Source organism: Heterodontus francisci, chromosome 6 (assembly GCF_036365525.1).
Source record: "Heterodontus francisci isolate sHetFra1 chromosome 6, sHetFra1.hap1, whole genome shotgun sequence".
Classification (NCBI taxonomy): Eukaryota; Metazoa; Chordata; class Chondrichthyes; order Heterodontiformes; family Heterodontidae; genus Heterodontus; species Heterodontus francisci.
The window spans coordinates 24,922,570-24,932,276 of record NC_090376.1 but is presented as its reverse complement, the minus strand read 5'-3'; the positions used below and the strand labels follow the sequence as shown (position 1 = coordinate 24,932,276).

General features: G+C 45.7%; 1 long non-coding RNA gene across 1 annotated transcript in view; it reads right to left on the bottom strand.

Annotated features, from left to right (window-relative positions):
• LOC137370924 (uncharacterized) overlaps positions 1-9,707 on the bottom strand; it is a 52,500-nt gene that overhangs the window by 37,791 nt on the left and 5,002 nt on the right. The window lies entirely within an intron of this gene.

The window sequence follows — 9,707 nt, the reverse complement described above, 5'->3', positions numbered from 1 at the left end:
TTGAGTTTTAAACAAGAATGCCATTTTAAGAGTATAAAGGAAATGTAGATTGTGATTTTATGCTACTCTATTTGCAGCCAATTACTGGGATTGTGACCCATGTCAACCTGCATTTGGCAGTGTAATACATCTGTTCAAGAAGAAAAACAATTATAAACTAGATAACTATGGACCAGCTCATCTAATGCCAGTTATGCACAAACTCTTACAATCCCTAATTCAAATAAAATTAAATGGCATTTCGAAATGTATGGATTTTCTAGGACAGTCAATGCTGATGTGATAAAAGTAAGTCATGTTTGAACAGTTTGGATTTTTTTGAAGAAGTGGCCAATTCAATAAGGCGAGTAGTAAATGTTGGCTACTTTGGATAATGTGCCTCCTAAGAGCCTTGTTGGAAAAATCAGGAGTTTGGTGTGAGAAGAACTAAGGCAGCATAAAGTTGGTTGCTAACGGGAAACAGAGTTGTTTGATTTGAGAAAAGTTGGAAATGTTACCCCAGGGATCAGTGCTCATCTACCTTTGTTCTCACTGTTTCATTAGATGATTTGGACTTGGACATAGGGAAAACAATCTATCCAGTCTTAGCCAGAGAATCACCCATAATGGCTTCTCTTCCCACTCTCACACTGTTGCCTCTGGAGTGCCCCAAGGATCTATCTTTGGTCAACTCCTATTTCTCATCTACATGCTGCTCCTCAGCAACATCATCTGAAAACACAATGGCAGGTTCCACATGTATGTTGACAACGCCCAGCTCCACTTCACCACCACCTCTCTTGACCGCACCACTGTCTCTGATTTGTCAGACTGCTTGTCCAATATCCAGTACTGATTGAACAGAAATTTCCTCCAACTATCTATTGGCAAGGCTGAAGCCATTGTCTTCATTCCCCACAACAATCTCCGTTCTCTAGTCAGTGACTCCAGCCATCTCGCTAACCACTGTCTGAAGCTGAAGCAGATCACTTGTAACCTTGATGCTGTACTTGACCCTGAGATGAGCTTCTGACAACATATCTGCTGCATCAGTAAGACTGCTTACTTCAACCTTCATAGCATTGCCTAACTCTGTCTCTGCCTCAGCTCAGCTGCTGCTAAAACCCTCTTCCATGTTTTTGTTACCTCTAGATGTGACTTACGATGTTCTCCTAGCCAGCCTCCGATCTTCCACCCCACGTACACTTGAATGGATCCAAAACTCTGCAACCTATTTACCTGTTACTCCTGTGTTCACTGACCCACATTGGCTACTGGTCCAACAACGCTTCAAGTCTAAAATTCTCATCCCTGTTTTCAAATCCCTCCATGGCCTCGCGCTCACCTATTTCTGTAACCTCCTTCAGCCCTACACTCTTCAACATCTCTGCACTGCTCCAATTTTGGCCTGTTGCACATCCCCAATTTTAATTGCTGTACCATTGGCGGTTGTGCCTTCAGCTGTCTAGAACCTAAGCTGTGAAATTCCCTCCTAAAGCCTATCCGCCTCGCTACCTCTCCACCTCTCTATCTCTCCTCTTTTAATACACTCCATAAACTCTACCTAAACTGTACTAATATCTCCTTATGTGGCTCAGTGTCAAATTTTGTTTGATAATACTCCTGTGAAGTGCTTAGGGATGTTTTACTATGTTAAAGGTCCTAAATAAATGCAAGTTGTTGTTGCTGTTGTAGAAATTTCCTGATGAAACCAAAGTAAGAACTCTACTAGCCAGAGATTCAACAGGGCCAGAAAGATACATATTTGGCTGTAGAATTCTTGAGTGTACGCTAACAAGACTAATGGAACATGACAAGAAATGTAATGATGAAGTGGGCTTTCATTTCTTCCTATGAGTTTGAGTGCAATCTATGAATTTTTATGCATATTGAACCAGTTATATTGAGAAGAATACCTGAGCAATGCTGTATTTGACCTAAATGTTAGATTTAACTATTGGATATTTGGCTCAATGCTGGCACTTTGGTAAATGCTTTGATTGGAAAATCTGGTTCTCGTAAAGGTCAATATAAATTTATATTTGTGCATCTTCATTTTGATGTTCCTTACTGAAAGGTTTAATGTTTGTTGCCTCATTTTTGCAATTCCCATCTCAATAAATTATTGAGCTCTTTTGTGCTCATCTAGTCTACTTCTCCAGTATTTGTACCTCATTGCCTTGGTTTTTCTTTTCACTTTGGCATCCTTTGTTTGCTCTTTCCTTTTCTCTTGTAATTGTATTTGGTACAACCCTCTTAAAGTTCTTAATTTCACTTTTTCTCAATGAATGCTTACTTCTCCCACTAACTGGACTATGATAAGACGAAGAAGGAGAAAGACCCTTTTGTGTGCTGCACTTTGACATTCATCATTTTTATTACTGAACTTCCTTATATGATGTTAAAAACTTTGAGATTCGCATTGAGTTGGCTGCATATATTGTATCCATGTTGTGATGCTCACTGTTTCCATATGAGCATTAAATGTGATTCAGAGCCAGTCTATGCCAATGAATTCTACTTACCAAAATGTCATGGATGACGAAAGAGGTAAGAGACAACATAAGAAAAAAAGTATATAAATGAAAAAAGTACCTATCCTGGTGAAAGCAGAGATACATAAGAACATAAGAAATAGGAGCAAAAGTAAGCTATTCAGCCCCTGGAGGCTGCTCCACCATTTAATAAGATCATGGCTGATCCTCAACCTTTACTTTCCTACCTGATCCCCAGATCCCTTGGATTCCCTTAATGTCCAAAAATCTATCCATCTCAGTCTTGAATATAATCAATAACTGAGTATCCAAGGCTCACTGGGATAGAGAATTCCGAAGTTTCAAAACCCTCTGAGTGAAGAAATTTCTCCTCATCTCAGTCCAAAGTAGCTGACTGTTACCTTGAAGTTATGCCGCCTAATTCTAGACTCTCCAGCCAGGGAAAACAGCCTCTCAGCATCCATTCCGAATGGAAACACTGGGCAAACAGGAAAGAGACTAGGACAGTCCTATACCACTTCTTTAATTTCATTATTATATGTTTGACCACATTCATGAGACTGGGGATTTGAATACAAGTGACTGGTTCTGAAGTACGGGTCTCAGTCTTTTGTAACTCTCAGCAGGGAGCCTACAATTCCTGATGACTTGGTCTTTTGCGTTATCCTGGGATGAAATACCTTCCATAGGGAGAAGGGTTGACAACATCTTAGGAATATAGGAACTTGCACCTTACTACTTTAAATTAAAAAAAGAAAATCCATGTTATAAGAAGTGAAACCAATAGCACTGAAAGTGAAGTATATAAGTTTTTTTTATTCAGTTGTGGGATGTGAGCATCTCTGGTGAGGCCAGCATTTATTGCCCATCGCTATTTGCCCTTGAGAAGGTGGTCTTGAGCTGTGGAGTGTGCTCTCAGTCTGTGAGGGTATTAGTGGAGTGTGCTCTCAGTGTGGGAGTATTATTGGAGTGTGCTCTCAGTCTGTGAGGGTATTAGTGGAGTGTGCTCTCAGTGTGGGCGTATTATTGGAGTGTGCTCTCAGTCTGTGAGGGTGGTAGTGGAGTGTGCTGTCTGTCTGTGGGTATTAGTGGTGTGTGCTCAGTCTGTGAGGGTAGCAGTGGAGTGTGCTGTCTGTCTGTGGGTATTAGTGGAGTGTGCTTTCAGTCTGGGGGTATCAGGGGAGTGCGCTCCCAGTCTGTAAGGGTATTAGTGGAGTGTGCTGTCTGTGGGTATTAGTGTAATGTGCTCTCAGTCTGTGGGTATTTGTGGTGTGCGCTCTCAGTCTATGTGGGTATTAGTGGATTGTGCCCTTAGTCTGTAGATATTCGTGGAGTGTGCACTCAGTCTGGGGGTATTAGTGGAGTGTGCTCTCAATCTGGGGGTATTAGTGGAGTGTGCTCTCAATCTGGGGGTATTAGTGGAGTGTGCTCTCAATCTGGGGGTATTAGTGGAGTGTGCTCTCAATCTGGGGGTATTAGTGGAGTGTTTCCTCAGTCTGGGGGTATTAGTGGAGTGTGCTCTCAGTCTGGGGGTATTAGTGGAGTGTGCTCTCAGTCTGGGGTTATTAGTGGAGTGTATCCTCAGTCTGGGGTTATTAGTGGAGTGTGCCCCCAGTCCCGGGGTATTAGTGGAGTGTGCCCCCAGTCCCGGGGTATTAGTGGAGTGTGCTCTCAGTCTTGGGGTATTAGTGGAGTGTCCCCTCAGTCTGGGGGTATTAGTGGAGTGTCCCCTCAGTCCGGGGGTATTAGTGGAGTGTCCCCTCAGTCCAGGGGTATTAGTGGAGTGTCCCCTCAGTCCAGGGGTATTAGTGGAGTGTCCCCTCAGTCCAGGGGTATTAGTGGAGTGTCCCCTCAGTCCAGGGGTATTAGTGGAGTGTGCCCTCAGTCCAGGGGTATTAGTGGAGTGTGCCCTCAGTCCGGGGGTATTAGTGGAGTGTGCCCTCAGTCTGGGGGTATTAGTGGAGTGTACCCTCAGTCCGGGGGTATTAGTGGTGTTGTTCAATGTGCTCTGAGTGTTTGGATATTTTGGGGATTGTTGGAGTGTGGCTATTATGGTCTGAGCTCTGAGATTGTTAGAGTCCGCGCTCTCTAGTTGGAGAAATTGCAACAGTTTCCAGGTTATGAAGTGGCGGAAGGGCAGCAAACATGAAAAGGTCAGAGGTCTGCAGGCACTCTAATTAGTTTGCTCATTGGAGTAAATGCTGATGTGGCGGCTGTGGTCGAAGTACAAGGACTAAGTGAAGAGGGTTGAAGTAGCTTTCACCGAGAAACGGTTGTGTAAAAACTTTGTTCAAAGTTGGCAGTGAACAACTAGCAGTTAAGTTTTAAGTTTTACATCAGTGGGGAGGCACTGATACTTTCACAGGTAACCGCAACAAAACCACTTTTAACCCGAATCCTAATTGATACTCAAAGAACAAAGAACAGTACAGCACAGGAACAGGCCATTCGGCCCTCCAAGCCTGCGCCGATCTTGATGCCTGCTGAAACTAACACCTTCTGCACTTCCGGGGCCCATATCCTTCTATTCCCTTCCTATTCATATATTTGTCAAGATGTCTCTTAAACGTCGCTATCGTATCTGCTTCCACCACCTCCCCTGGCAGCAAGTTCCAGGCACTCACCACCCTCTGTGTAAAAAACTTGCCTCGCACATCCCCTCTAAACTTTGCCCCTCACACCTTAAACCTATGTCCCCTAGTAACTGACACTTACACCCTGGGAAAAAGCTTCTGACTATCCACTCTGTCCATGCCGCTCATAACTTTGTAAACCTCTATCATGTCGCCCCTCCACCTCCGTCGTTCCAGTGAAAACAATCCGAGTTTTTCCAACCTCTCCTCATAGCTAATGCCCTCCAGACCAGGCAACATCCTGGTAAACCTCCTCTGTACCCTCTCCAAAGCCTCCACGTCCTTCTGGTAGTGTGGCGACCAGAATTGCACACAATATTCTAAGTGTGGCCTAACTAAGGTTCTGTACAGCTGCAACATGACTTGCCAATTTTTATACTCTATACCCCGACCGATGAAGGCAAGCATGCCGTATGCCTTCTTGACTACCTTATCCACCTGCGTTGCCACTTTCAGTGACCTGTGGACCTGTACGCCCAGATCTCTCTGCCTGTCACAACCATTTACTGTATACTTCCCACCTGTATTAGATCTTCTAAAATGCATTACCTCGCCTTTGTCCGGATTAAACTCCATCTGCCATTTCTCTGCCCAAGTCTCCAACCGATTAAGATCCTGCTGTATCCTCTACAATGCTCATCACGATCCGCAACTCCACCAACCTTTGTGTCGTCCGCAAACTTACTCATCAGACCAGCTACATTTTCCTCCAAATCATCTATGTATAATACAAACAGCAAAGGTCCCAGCACTGATCCCTGCGGACCACCACTAGTCACAGCCCTCCATTCAGAAAAGCACCCTTCCAATGCTACCCTCTGTCTTCTATGACCGAGCCAGTTCTGTATCCAGCTTGCCAGCTCACCTCTGATCCCGTGTGACTTCACCTTTTGTGCCAGTCTGCCATGAGGGACCTTGTCAAAGGCTTTACTGAAGTCCATATGGACAAAATCCACTGCCCTTCCTTCATCAATCATCTTTGTCACGTCCTCAAAAAACTCAATCAAGTTAGTGAGACACGACCTCCCCTTCACAAAACTATGCTACCTCTCGCTAATAAGTTCATTTGTTTCCAAATGGGAGTAAATCCTGTCCCGAAGAATCCTCTCTAATAATTTCCCTACCACTGACGTAAGGCTCACCGGCCTATAATTTCCTGAATTATCCTTGCTACCCTTCTTAAACAAAGGAACAACATTAGCTGTTCTCCAGTCCTCTGGGACCTCACCTGCAGCCAATGAGGATACAAAGATTTCTGTCAAGACCTCAGCAATTTCTTCCCTTGCCTCCCTCAGTATTCTGGGGTAGATCCCATCAGGCCCTGGGGACTTATCTACCTTAATGCTTTGCAAGACGCCCAACACCTCCTCCTTTTCGATAACGCCATGACCCAGACTATCTACACTCCCTTCCCTAGACTCATCATCCACCAAGTCCTTCTCTTTGTTGAATAATGATGCAAAGTACTCATTTAGTATCTCGCCCATTTCCTCTGGCTCCACACATAGATTCCCCCCTCTGTCCTTGAGTGGGCCAACCCTTTCCCTGGTTACCCTCTTGCTCTTTATATACGATTAAAAAGCCTTGGGATTCTCCTTAATCCTGTTTGCCAATGACTTTTCATGACCCTTTTTAGCCCTCCTGACTCCTTGCTTAAGTTCCTTCCTACTTTCTTTATATTCCTCAAGGGTTTCGTCTGTTCCCAGCCTTCCAGCCCTTACGAATGCTTCCTTTTTCTTTTTGACTAGGCTCACAATATCCCTCGTTATCCAAGGTTCCCGAAACTTGCCAAACTTGTCCTTCTTCCTCACAGGAACATGCCGGTCCTGGATTCTAATCAACTGACGTTTGAAAGATTCCCACATGTCAGATGTTGATTTACCCTCAGACAGCCGCCCCCAATCTAAATTCTTCAGTTCCTGCCTAATATTGTTATAATTAGCCTTCCCCCAATTTAGCACCTTCACCCAAGGACTACTCTTATCCTTATTCACAAGTACCTTAAAACTTCCGGAATTATGGTCACTGTTCCCGAAATGCTCTGCTACTGAAACTTCGACCACTTGGCCGGGCTCATTCCCCAATACCAGGTCCAGTATGGCCCCTTCCGTAGTTGGACTATCTACATATTGTTTCAAGGCGCTCTCCTGGATGCTCCTTACAAATTCTGCCCCATCCAAGCCCCTAGCACTAAGTGAGTCCCAGTCAATATAGGGGATGTGAAAATCACCCCCCACTACACCCTGTTACCTTTACGTCTTTCCAAAATCTGTCTACATATCTGCTCCTCTACCTCCTGCTGGCTGTTGGGAGGCCTGTAGGAAACCCCCAACATCGTGACTGCACCCTTCCTATTCCTGAGCTCCACCCATATTGCCTCGCTGCATGACCCCTCTGAGGTGTCCTCCCGCAGTACAGCTGTGATATTCTCCTCAACAAGTAATGCAACTCCCCCACCCCTTTTACATCCCCCTCTATCCCGCCTGAAGCTTCTAAATCCCAGAACATTTATCTGCCAATCCTGTCCTTCCCTCAACCAAGTCTTTGTAATAGCAACAACATCATAGTTCTAAGTACTAATCCAAGCTCTAAGTTCATCTGCCTTATCGGTTATACTTCTCACATTGAAACAAATGCACTTCAGACCACCAGTCCCGCTGTGCTCAGCAACATCTCCCTGCCTGCTCTTCCTCTTAGTCCTACTAGCCTTATTTATTAGTTCACCCTCAGTTATGTCACCCGCTGTCCAACTGCTCTAGTTCACACCCCCCGCTACACTAGTTTAAACTCTCCCGAGTGCTCTCAGACAATGTGGGTATTAGTGGAGTGTGCCCTCAGTCTTGGGGTATTAGTGGAGTGTGTTCTCAGTCTGTGTGGGTATTAGTGGAGTGTGCTTTCAGTCTGGGGGTATCAGGGGAGTGTGCCCTCAGTCTGTAGGTATTAGTGGAGTGTCCACTCAGTCTGAGGGTATTAGTGGTGTGTGCTCTCAGTCTGTAGGTATTAGTGGAGTGTCCACTCAGTCTGAGGGTATTAGTGGAGTGTGCTCTCAGTCTGTGTGGGTATTAGTGGAGTGTCCACTCAGTCTGTGGGTACTAGTGGAGTGTCCACTCAGTCTGTGGGTACTAGTGGAGTGTGCTCTCAGTCTGTGTGGGTATTAGTGGAGTGTGCTCTCAGTCTGTGGGTATTAGTGGAGTGTGCTCTCAGTCTGTGGGTATTAGTGGAGTGTCCACTCAGTCTGTGGGTATTAGTGGAGTGTCCACTCAGTCTGTGGGTATTAGTGGAGTGTCCACTCAGTCTGTGGGTATTAGTGGAGTGTCCACTCAGTCTGTGGGTATTAGTGGAGTGTCCACTCAGTCTGTGGGTATTAGTGGAGTGTCCACTCAGTCTGTGGGTATTAGTGGAGTGTCCACTCAGTCTGTGGGTATTAGTGGAGTGTCCACTCAGTCTGTGGGTATTAGTGGAGTGTCCACTCAGTCTGTGGGTATTAGTGGAGTGTCCACTCAGTCTGTGGGTATTAGTGGAGTGTCCACTCAGTCTGTGGGTATTAGTGGAGTGTCCACTCAGTCTGTGGGTATTAGTGGAGTGTCCACTCAGTCTGTGGGTATTAGTGGAGTGTCCACTCAGTCTGTGGGTATTAGTGGAGTGTCCACTCAGTCTGTGGGTATTAGTGGAGTGTCCACTCAGTCTGTGGGTATTAGTGGAGTGTCCACTCAGTCTGTGGGTATTAGTGGAGTGTCCACTCAGTCTGTGGGTATTAGTGGAGTGTCCACTCAGTCTGTGGGTATTAGTGGAGTGTCCACTCAGTCTGTGGGTATTAGTGGAGTGTCCACTCAGTCTGTGGGTATTAGTGGAGTGTCCACTCAGTCTGTGGGTATTAGTGGAGTGTCCACTCAGTCTGTGGGTATTAGTGGAGTGTCCACTCAGTCTGTGGGTATTAGTGGAGTGTCCACTCAGTCTGTGGGTATTAGTGGAGTGTCCACTCAGTCTGTGGGTATTAGTGGAGTGTCCACTCAGTCTGTGGGTATTAGTGCAGTGTGCTCTCAGTCTGTGTGGGTACTAGTGGAGTGTCCACTCAGTCTGTGGGTATTAGTGGAGTGTGCTCTCAGTCTGTGGGTATTAGTGGAGTGTGCTCTCAGTCTGTGGGTATTAGTGCAGTGTCCACTCAGTCTGTGGGTATTAGTGCAGTGTCCACTCAGTCTGTGGGTATTAGTGCAGTGTCCACTCAGTCTGTGGGTATTAGTGCAGTGTCCACTCAGTCTGTGGGTACTAGTGGAGTGTGCTCTCAGTCTGTGGGTATTAGTGGAGTGTGCTCTCAGTCTGTGGGTATTAGTGGAGTGTGCTCTCAGTCTGTGGGTATTAGTGGAGTGTGCTCTCAGTCTGTGGGTATTAGTGGAGTGTCCACTCAGTCTGTGGGTATTAGTGGAGTGTCCACTCAGTCTGTGGGTATTAGTGGAGTGTCCACTCAGTCTGTGGGTATTAGTGGAGTGTCCACTCAGTCTGTGGGTATTAGTGGAGTGTCCACTCAGTCTGTGGGTATTAGTGGAGTGTCCACTCAGTCTGTGGGTATTAGTGGAGTGTCCACTCAGTCTGTGGGTATTAG